At 34.0% G+C, this 12,157-nt stretch overlaps 1 long non-coding RNA gene across 1 annotated transcript; it reads right to left on the bottom strand.

The window, feature by feature from the left end:
- Positions 1 to 1,757: 1,757 nt before the first annotated feature.
- On the bottom strand, positions 1,758 to 11,865 carry LOC128863949 (uncharacterized). Its single transcript, XR_008454638.1, has 4 exons — positions 11,711 to 11,865; positions 8,913 to 9,039; positions 6,661 to 7,973; positions 1,758 to 2,270 (listed from the first exon to the last, which is right to left on the bottom strand). It is a non-coding gene; the product is annotated as an uncharacterized LOC128863949 (long non-coding RNA).
- Between the last annotated feature and the right edge of the window lie 292 nt (positions 11,866 to 12,157).

Consider the following 12,157-nt stretch of genomic DNA (forward strand, 5'->3'; position numbering starts at 1 on the left):
TTATCCTCGATGGACTCACGATCTCTTCTCAAGCCTCCATGCCACTCGTAAATGGGTGTTTTCTTTAGAGTATCACTACCAAAACAGTTTTCCTCTGTCGCTGCATTCGAAAAGCGTGGCCAAGTTGGAGCCCTCAAAGAAGATGGAAGCTCAAAATCTCTCAGAATTCTATTGGAGACTTTTTAGAAATGCCTTTGAATTCCAATATATAAGAGGAGGGTCAACTGCACCAAAAAATGCTTCAATCGAAACGTCAATAAAAGTCGAAGTGCGAATTACAAAACCTTTTTCGTAGATTTCTTAAGAAAAATGCAACAATTTGGCAATAAATCGTTGGATATGATGGGTTTCGAGCAATTGCCATTTCAAAAAATTTATTAATTTATTTGGAAATATTCAAAAAAATTTGCAAATAGCACAATTTACCTGAACACCTTCATTTCAGTCTTTTCTTTTATATAAATACTGGGATGTGTTAGAATTTTTTTATTAAATTCTGATTTTTGACTTGACTTTTTATATGAGAATGAGATATGGTAGAAATTTTTTAATGACATGCCTATTTTTTATATCAATACCTACCTAGAAATAATAATCACACGGCGCAGCCTCTGATAAACTCAAGAGTTGAGAATTTGTTGCTCTTGATTTTTTTTTTTTTTTTGTTTTTTTTTAATAACGTTTTTATTAAGTAAAAAAAAAATATTTTGTGTGATAGCAAATCTTTATTTTGACCTTGACGCATTCCATTACTTGTCCATTTGTATTCTGCTGCTGTCTAATTCACAAGTGTCAAATATGATTTGCGCACGACGTTATTTGTAAAAATTAGACATGTTCCGAGAGGGTGATTAATTTTGCGCCATCCTATATAATCAATATAAACTCTTTCAAATACTGTATAATAAAACATTCGGGTACAATTTTTTTAAATTGTATTTTAAATCTCTTAAAATCTTAACGGGTATTCTTCGTCGTTTCACATTCGCACACCATTGCACTTTATCCATTTTTCTCTTCATTCGCTTGTCTGATTAGACTCTCTTAGTAATGCGGCAAAGTTGTATGCCTAATTTTTCACACAAAATTAGAAGAAAGCCCAAGTCGATAGAAAGAAAATCACCTTTACAGATTTTAAAATAAGCTTACCCTCTAAGGGTTAACGTTTCATAAATTTGGCTTTAGCATGAAATAAAATACACAAATCTAACCGGTTTTTCACATAAATTAGTGCGCATAAAATAGTCTATTCACATACCCATTCACAATTGTATACTTTTAGGCGCAAGGTAGTTTCTTCAATTAAAACATTCGCTTGTACTCACTCACGCCAATAGCGCGCTCCGTATGCCACTCCAACTCGTCACTTCCATTCGTCACTCTCTAGTAAACAGCTGCTAGTGCGTAAGTTGAGCACCATCACCACCAACAGCTATTCGTTTCACTTTAACTGGCGCGCTTTGTTGTTGCGTGGCACAATGTTTACCTCAGCATGTGACCGGCTGGCACGTTGCACATCAAACAACCGCTACGTGAAGTGGAATTCATAAAATTCAGCTTTCGCCAACTGAAAATGCTGGGTACCTGTTAAGTGACGCGCGCCGAGATACAACACCTCAAATGTTTGCGACGACACCGACCACGCGACCACATGACACAGTGTGGCCAACGCGAAGCGAAAGAAAATTACAGTCAAAAATAGTGGTACAAAATATTTTTTTTGATTTGTAACTTTATTTTTTGTATTTAAAAAACAAAGAAAATTTTGCAACAATAAATAATAAATAAATTTTGTTCTTTAGTTGAAAATAATTATTAATAAAATCCTAATGGAGTTCAAGGTTTCCACAACATTTTAATATTTACAAATATGAACTAAGCATTGACAACCCTGCTTCCAAAATGGCATGCGCTTTTGCTGGATACTGAATTGGTTGTGTTGCCTGCCGCTGCGGGCTCGTCTTTTGTTTACGTTAAATGCCGCGTTCCGACGCAACAATTCCGATTGGTGTATTGGAAAGCGGGCGCGCAGCAATGCGAGTAGCTGGAAGTTGGTGCTCTCAAGGTTTTTATATGTGTGTAAGTGCCATTGCGTGTTGCTATTTGCTTGTAGCTTCTTTTGTTTTGTTGTTACTTTTTTCGGTACTCAGGTTTTTCAGATACATTTCTGGCATGGCCGCTAAACTACAGCTGATTGTTGGGTGTAATTGAAGTGGCTTGCCTTCAACATGCACACACATATGTATGTATGTATGGGCTTGTTTGTATAACTGAGAATTGAAATGAAATAAAGAGACAAATAGAGAAATTTAATTTAACTTAATGTTAGGCGTTTTCGATTCGTCAACCACTTAAAGGTTTGTAAATAAAATATGTGGGCTGTTAAATATGTATTTGGTAGCGCTGATTTATTTATTATGGCAGTATTTTGTTGTATATTAGCGGCAAAACAACAGCCAACTCTGTTAACCCAGCGCTGGCTGTACTGGTATAAACTTTCATTAGCTGCTTTCAAGTCATCAGCCACCTGGCGGAAGGTGAACAAAGAAACAAATGTCCTTGAATCCTGATGATTTGGCAGCGCTGTATTACTTAATTAAATTCTTTTTTAATATTTTTTATATATTTTTTTTATGAATTTTTTTTTTTATATATTTTCGTTGAAATTTTATAATTTTTTATTTTTTTATATTATTTCTTTTAATATTTTTATATATTTTTGATAATATTTTATTTCTTATTTTTTTATATTATTTTTTTAATATTTTTTTTATATATTTTTAAAATTTTTGTTTTTGTATATACTAAAAACAACTTTATATATATTTTTGTTAAAGTCTTATTATATTTTTTTTAATATTTTTATTAATTTTTTTATATATATTTAAAATTTTTTTTTATAATATAATATATTTAATTTTTTTTTATATATATTTTTTAATATTTTATTATATATTTTTGTTAATATTTTATTATTTTTTTATATTATTTCTTTTAATATTTTTATTAATATTTTTTTTATATATTTTAAAAATGTTTTTATATATATTTTTTAATATTTTATTATATATATTTTTTTAATATTTTATTATATATTTTTTTTAGTATTTTTTATTTATTTTTTTTTTTATTTTTTTTTAACTTTTTTTTTAAATATTTTTATATTTGCAATGTTCATATTTCACGATCAATGTTCATGCATATTTGCAAAGTTAAAAATTTTAAAGCAATTTGTTGTGGCCAAAGAAACGCAAACGACACAAAATGCATCGAAAAATATTCAAATACGTAATGAACGTTTACATTTGGTAAAAATAGGCAAAATCCGTAAAATATTTCTAATTGTATCTACTTGAAAGGCCTTGCCTAGACCAGAGCTTGTCGCTTGTGAGCTAAGAGACTAAAAACAAAGTTGCTTGAACACCGCGAAACTGTTTTTTGTTGCAATCATAGTACGAAATTACAAGTAAAATCACTCTTCTTCTAAAAAATTTTTTTTTTACATGCACATAGGTTCTATGGTGTAAGTGCTTGGTCTTTTTCGTGAGTGTTTTGGCGAAGTTGCTGTGCAAAATTAAAATTTTGGTCCTTAGATTGCCTTACCAATTCAGCTATGTTTGCCGAACCATACAGTATTTCGAAAAAATGTTCAAGGAGTAATAGACAAACGGTGTTGAGTTCAACCACTTTATTTTCGGGTTGAATGCATCTTCTCTTCGACAGAACTGAATCCACTTTCCCAACAAAGTTGCGTCCGATGGGAAAACGAAAAAACTTAAAGATTGGTTGCCTACGGTTTTTACGCTATCACAATTTAAAATCCGGCACTTAAAAATATTCATTTTAATTAAAAAAAAACTAACTTTCACTAACGCACAATAGTTCGTAAACAAACCGCTGCCATGGTATGAGCACTGATTGTGTTCATTTATTTCGTATATCACTAACGCAAGCTAAACTTTGTTAAACATATCCCAAGTGACGTCAGTCCATCAGTTGATTCTGTCAAATTCGTTCAAATTCGTTGCCAAAGAACGGTGTGTTATCAAGAACACCTCTAAAAATCTCTTCACTATGACAATTCACCACTTCTATGCTCACTTGAGAGTTCCACTAACGCCAAGCAAACATTCGTTGTGAAAGCAGCAACAGTAAAGCGATGTTCAAGCAAATTCGTTATTGTTTAATTTTATTGTAGTTAAATTACTATTAGTAGTACAATTATTGATAAATCAAATTCAGCTTTTCGTGCCACATTACACCAAAAACTCCTTTGGACTTCTCCTGCCTCTATATAGTTATACATATATACAGTATGTTGAGAATGAGTTTCGACATTGAAAATAAATTCAATTTTTCGATTTCAATTGAAAAAAATAGCACAAATACACAAGTTACATTTTGTATGTGCAATGTAATTGATGGGCTCAGAAAAAGTGATGCGAGACAAAATTTTTTGCCACATTGGCCCTTCGAAAAACATCGAAAATGAATAATCCAGCCGTTATTTCGCAATTCACTACTCGTTTGGCTATGGAATCATTTTTCAACAACGAATTACTATTCCTGGGAATGTTGTAGTCAACCAACCAGCCAAGAGGCAAAAAGCTTCGTCGAAAAACTCGTTTCTATTGTATTTTATGTAAGAATCCAGTAAGTCAACAGCACTCAAAAATCTCTTATAAGGGGTGGTTAAATTTCAAGGGCCGATGTTGAATGTGAACCACACCTAAACGTCAAGTTTTTTTCTGCATTTCATTTGACATTTTTCAATTTCAGACTAACGCAATTTGAACCATGGAAAGATACACAATCGAGCAATGCGTTCCATACGTAATTGAGCCATATCAATATTATCATAATAAAGAGAAATAACAATAATTTCCTAAAAAAATTGTATTTTATTCAAAATCAACACCGGCCCTTAAAATTTAACCATCCTTTATATGTTTTGCTTGCCTTCCACCGAATCCATAAATAAATATCATTTCATATTTTATGAGAAATTTTATTGTAATCAACTTGTTTTTATTTAACCTTCATCGAAATGAGTCAGAATAAAGAACAAAACAAAAAAAATCTTTTTTTTCACAAAACAAAATATTTTCAACGATTATTTTTGCTTCTGTGGTAGAGCTCAATGCATGCCAAAAAAATGGAAAGGCTAAACTTTCCATTACTACCACGATATATTTGGATGGGGGGCGGAGAGGGAGAGAGCGTGTCCACCATGCCCAATAGAAAGAGCAAGGTCACACCATGATAACGATGAAAGTCCCAACCTCCTAGGATCCCTCTAGAACCCCCAGGAAAAGCTTACAAATTAGGTTTTCTACGACAGTATTTGCATCTTGTACTCAAATATCGTTGAAGAGAAATGTATAAAGCATTAATTAACGCAGCAAGCATTTAACTTAGGTTTTATAATTCATACTATTTATGAAAATGTTGTATTATCGTAAAATATATACTAAGAGACGCTGGCAAAAAATTTATTTTTTTCACAAAAATTTTATTTTATGAATTTTTTTTGTTTTTTTGTACATTCTCAAACAAAAAAGCGCCGCAGCCGAAAATTTGGAATAAAAAATTGTTTCTTTCAAATTTTCACTTATTATGAAAATATTATTTTAGCGCGATTTTTTCGTCCAAATTTTCACTATTTTTGAAAATTATGATTTATCGATTCATTGCGCGATTTTTTATTCCAAATTTTAAATTTTTATGAAAATATTTTATTTCGATTTTTTAGTCCAAATTTTCACTATTTTTGAAAATAATGATTTATCGAAGGCCAAAGGTTTATTTAACTATTTTAAAAACTGCAAAGTTCTATCGAACCCCATGCAGGGTTGACTGGGTTTTTCGGATTCGCTCTATTTCTCTCACTATCGTTTGTTTGACAATTCGTCCCACACCACAATTCGTTCTGCTCGGTATTACAAACGTTTAGAAGAAAATTTGTAATAATAGAATTTTAATAAAACTCGTAGTATTATTAGGTAAAAATAGCATTAAATCAAATCTTGAATTAATAAGAAGTGTTCGAATCCTGTTACTTTACTGTGTTTGTATTTAAGTAAAATAACCGTCTGTAAAGGGCATTTATTCAAGCTTATTGCAAAAACGTAAATTTTTAACTTTAAATAAAATCAAAAGGCCGATATAGTGACTACATTTGTGTTTTATAATTTTCATTTTGTTATAAAATCCAAGCTGTAGAAAGAATCACTTAGTGTCTTACGACAGGTGTAATTAATAAAGGAGGCAAAAAAAAAAACAAAAATAATAATAATAATAATTTTCAAATTCGGTCCACGCACTTAGCCATTATAAGCAAATGTATCGTGGTAGCAATGGAAAAGGTAAGAAATTAAAAATATATAAAAATATTCGGTCCGAGCCAAATTTAGGACTTCCTTACTTTTTTTAATTTTGGTGTTTTCAGAACTCCCTTTTACCTCCTAACCCTCATACCACATCCAGCGCGTGTATACCAATCATATTATATATCACAAATCATCTAAGCTTAATATATCAAATAATCTGAACTAATTAACACTCCTTTATAAATTTCGAATACATAAACAAGAAATACGAAAGTACAAATCTACATTCAATTTCGTACTTTGCATCTGTACTCTTCTTTTGCGCACTCACCTTATAGCAGTTCGTCCAACAGCTGCGCTTATCGTACCCGCTACTTTTCCCCTCTCATCGGATCAAATTTACGAAATTAATTGTTTATGTGTAGGTATGCGAATAATTTCGACAAACATGACAACAAACATTCGTATAAAGTAGCGCACGAGCATTTATTCATTCGTTCGCTTGTTTGTTTCCGGTTTTCGTTTATAGGCTCAAAATGCCCATAAAATTATCTACCAATGGCATAACATTGCAGCAGTGGTCGTAGGCCAATCATCAATGCTTGGACTCCACCCTCGATAAACGGGATTGTGTAAAGGTAAGTAGTAGTAGGTACTCGCACATACAAACTTGCACCAATAATGGACACAACAAAAAAGCACAACGCCAGCGACGCTGGGCCAATCTACAGTCCCCCCATTCGGCAGCAACGCAATAGCTGCTGCGCTAAATAAGTAAGCGGTCGGCCGGTCGGGCGGTCATTCGAGTACATTATGGCATGCCACAGCAACTGATGCTCGGTGAGGTATTATTGTGGCTGGTGATAAGCTCAAGTGGCACATGCGATTGCAATGGCCCCGATTAAATCTCCAATCAAAACGTTGCAATTCATCCTACCTCCAGAGACGGCCATTGTCCTGTTGGTGTGATTGCTTGGACATTTTTGGGCGCGTGATATTCAATTTCGACGCAATATTAAATGCGTTAGAATTTTAAAAGCAGGTGCCAAATGTGTAAGTGAAACGCACAAAAAGAAGCGACCCTTTTGTGGAAATTACGATTATTCCAAAATGTATGTGTGTATGTTTGTTTCCAACTGTTGTGAGTGCATGCATGGAATTTTTCGAGCACCGCGGAAACTTTAATTATTCGAACAGCGCTTCCGTTCATCAGCTCCATCTTAATCGCCATTTTCACTTTCGAAATTTTTATTGCGCAATTTACGATTCGCCTATTCTCCTGTTGCATCAGCTTCACCACAGCAACAGTGAATCACTTCGCTACACCGCGCATTGAGATTTCCTCACATTTCACTTTACTCCTGAACTGGATATTTGAGATTTCAGTACTTTCATCTGTAGATCCTATTAATGGCTAACTTCGTAGTAAACACTTTGCGTATTTGACAACGTTTGATTTTCTGTGGCGTTCGTGCCGGCCGGTAGTCAACCCGTCTACACAACACTCGTATAATGCGCATTGGCATATATTCATATGTTTGTATGTATGCATGGAAAGTAGCAGTGTTGCTTTTCACACAGCATCGAGGGATAAAAAATGAGCGCAATATTGGGCATTATACGAAAGATAGAGAAGTGGAGTTTCTGTATAAGAAAAAGAAGATATATAATTAGTTTTTATTAAAAGTGGGCAAATATAAATTGATGGGCGAATTATAACACGTAAAAATTAAATTTATGAAATAGTTATATAATTTTTTATGACTGACTGACACAAATTTAAAAATTATTTATTTAATAAAATCATCTTTATAGCTGATGACAATTAAAACAAATACCAATGGAGTAAACAATGAATGAATGAATCATCATCAATTCATTTTGTCCCGAATAGGACCTATTATTTCCATATGAAAGAGCAGATTTAGATTTATTGGAGGCTTGTACTTCGACGTCGCGGTCTTTTGTGCCCTCTACTCATCACAGTACCTCATCCAGACCCAGTTCCCTTATTAAACTTAAGATAAAGCTGGGTTGGACTGAGCATATGGGTCTTTCATCCAGCTGCAAATGGCCGAGATGCCTCAACATTCTCCGTTAAAAACACAGCAAAACATTCTATAAATACTAGAATGGTAATCCTCGTGGGGTTTAAACTAATTTTTTTATATCTATACCTTATTTTCACCCTTCTAATTTATAACACAAATCAAAGGACAGGTCGTCAAGATTATATAGAGTTTCGTGAATTTTAATGAAGGTGTGAGAATTCATCAAGTTCAAATTGAATGCCTACCATAATCAAGCAAAATACTATACAAAAAAATAAGGCCACAAATGTTGGAAAAAAGGTTCGAAAGTGGAGCTCTTGTTAGATACAGCGTTTGATATAGGGCAAAAACTCGCATTCTGTCATTTATTTCTGTCAAATTATCCCTAAATTATATTCCAAAAATTGTTTTTTTCTTATTTCAAAAATGTATGTTCAAAAGCATTCCTCATCTAAAATTAGTTGCATAATAATTTTTAGTTTTTGTAAAAAATGAAAATGTGGCGACGGTGCAATCATTCGTAAAGACTTACCATAGCCATCCAGCTCCTATTGGTCAGGTTATTTCTGTTATTTAAAGATTACAGCGCGATTTCAAATAGACATGACAGAGCTTCCACATCTTTATTTGTACAGATCCACTGACAGAAGAGAAGGTATCTAGAAAAAAAGTATTATTTTAAAAATCTGATTCCCAGTACTAAGGTGAATTGTTAATTACCAACTGAAATCAAAATATTTTAAGATGTTTAAGAAATATATTTAAGTTAATTGTAATGTGTAATATTAGGCCTCTTCACCAAGGATTGTGAGTGGCGTATAGATGAAGCAACTGGTATAAATAAACTTAAGTTGGTAGCAGGCAAAAATTACATTTGTTTGAAAACACTCAATGAGTATTAGTAAGGCCGCATTCATATAGGGAAGCATTTGTTGCTTCAACCCGTTACTTTCGATGTTCATGCTCTGCCGATACCTTTGTGTTCTCGTTCTTCTCAATGTTGTTGTTGAATGTAGATTAAAAACTAACAATTACAAGGTGTATAAACACGACGGTCTAATAAAACTTGCCTAATATCAGAAAAGAGATTAGGCAGCATTGAAAGTAGTGAGTTATATCAGTTTTATGAGGTATACCAGACTCGCTAGCGGCGAATCTTGCTCTATTGCTTTCAGATGCCAATTTTTCGTCAAGTGAGCTCAAAATAGCAGATAGAAGTGGCGAATCGAATGCGTCTATTGTAAAACTTCCAAGAAGTATTTTAAACATTTGAATTTTTTAGTAGGCAATAGAAAGGTTCACTATGTTCCTAATAAGATAAAGATATAAATCGAATGTGCCTAAACCAAGCGAACCAGGACAAGCTCAGATACATACATACATATGTATGTCCTGCTTGAACAATTTCAGTTATTGTAGATTTTACACTACTAGTCATTCTAGTAAATTTCAGCTAATCTTTAAACGGCGTTAATCGGGAAACTTCTATTTTGGAAGCTTAGATGGAAATTTTTTACTTAAAAGAAATCACAGAAAACTTTGTATAGGCCAGTTATGCAAAGAAGATTTATAAGACACAAACAAGGACCCGGCTGCCCAAGCGAAGGTTTTAAAAGAAGAGTCCAACGGAGGATTTAAACCATAAAGGGACCGGGGGTAAATATAGACATATTTTTATAAACCAAAGTTACTTTGATATGGTGTTACATATGGTAATGGGTGGAATCGTTCAAAAATCAGGCTCACCTCCCATACAAAGTAAATTTTCAAATACCTATGAAAAACGTGAAAGCTCTATAATAAGCAAAGTAAAATTACTAAAATTTGGTATGAATTATGAACCGACCTATTACACCGCGGCGGCGCAAAGGACTCAAAGGGAGAAAAGAAATACGGCACAAGTAAATTGTGGCGACGTTGCGTCCACATTTTGATAAATGCTCGTATGTCGATAATGACGTAATACAACTTGCACAAACTTGGTACAGGGATTGCACCCCACTTCATTTAGATCTGTATTATTGATACCGAATAAAAACTACACCCACTCTTTTATATGTATGTTAAATTTCATTTCATCCTTCTGCTTTTACAAGCTACAACTCTCATTGTCTATGGCTTTGTTTGATTCCAAAAATTAAGTAAATTCAAATGAAATTTTGCTAAAGTGTACGCGGGTATATAGAGTTCAGTCCTGACCGGATTTAGGCATCCTTACTTGTTTGGAATATGATTTTTCGGCAAAAGTAACTTTGTTAGTCTATGCCAGGGGAGCCAACCTGCGGCTCGCGAGCTACATGCGACTCGCAGAGAGATTATTTGTGGCTCTCGATAAATATTCGGAACAACGGTCATTTGTGAATCGTTTAAAATTCGTGAAATCCAACCACCGATCAGAATTAATTAGCCAGCACTTCAAAAAATTACTGAGAAGTGCCGTCACTAATTATTTACCAAATTTTAAAGAATTATCAAGAATAGTAAAAAATGTATTCAATATTTAAATTCAATATAATATGCGGACTTTTATTTATATGTTTTTTATAAAAATTATATTTGTAATTTTTTTTTAAATTTTAAGTAAAATATGTAAAAAAAATAATTTTTAATTTTTTAATACATTTTTTGCATATTTTTTAAATGCGTATTCAATTGTGGTTCGCGAAAAATTTCCAATATTGAAAAATGGCTCGGACTATCAAGGAGTTTGGGCACCCCTGGTCTATGCAGTAGTATACATCACCGGCAGCGCTGGTGTGTTTTGTCGAAGCTTCTTTCTTGCAATCGCTTCATCATGTCGAAGAAATATTTATAAACTTATGGGCTGAATTGAACCTGGAAAATTCTCACAGGACTAACTATCTCTATCTCTGTCTCTATTCTCTCCTATCTCTTTCACTGATACTTTTCTCCTTTCCTCCTTGACTATCTACCCCCTTTCCAGAGCTTTAAATACAATGGGCTCTTTAGCCTGAGTGTTTTAGGAGCCACCAAATCTCCTGGTGCTCCTTGGCTCGACCTTTTCAAATTTCAATTTCATGGGCTGATTTGCTAGGGCTTCTGAAATTTCGCTCTTCGAACATAGGCACCACGCGAACAAATTACTTCTGGTCACGAGTGGCCATCTCGTCACTATCCCTGTAAACTCGTTCTAGGCTACTCGAGGCCACTTCTGTGAGTTATGTGCGTACGCCCCTATTTTAGCGCGGCGCAGCTGCATACGAAAGTAATTCCCTTACCAATGGCAACAATCATTCATTTCGAATAGCAAACACTTAATTGCAGCCTTCTGCGTAAATATAAATGTATAACACAAGCAAACATACTTACGACCATTTTGACCCATATGATAATGCGTTATTTAAAGTGGCGACTTTTGTCCCCCAGCAGACCAATTTTGGTTGGTCAACAACATTCTTCCCAGCTGACAAACAACCGCGCCAGCAACCAACCAACAAAATACTAAGCTCGTCTGGCTCGGCACACGATTCACTCACCTACATAAATAAATATTCACCTTTCCTTACCGCACACCACAACTGGGCAATCGATAGCTGATTGTTGACTGTTACGGGCAATCAAAACGGGCGCTGTCGCAGCCAAAGGCAAAGGTAATGATCCCGATGATGATTATAATGGTGGTAGTGGTGCGCTGCTGGCTGCCATTGCCGTTTTCCATTTAAAGAGCAACGCAGCGTCAACAAACCAAAAACCAACACAACGGCCAACCAAACAAACAACAACTGTCGCCAGAATGCGAATGGGTATACATACAAG

This window comes from Anastrepha ludens, chromosome 5, assembly GCF_028408465.1.
Source record: "Anastrepha ludens isolate Willacy chromosome 5, idAnaLude1.1, whole genome shotgun sequence".
Classification (NCBI taxonomy): domain Eukaryota; kingdom Metazoa; phylum Arthropoda; class Insecta; order Diptera; family Tephritidae; genus Anastrepha; species Anastrepha ludens.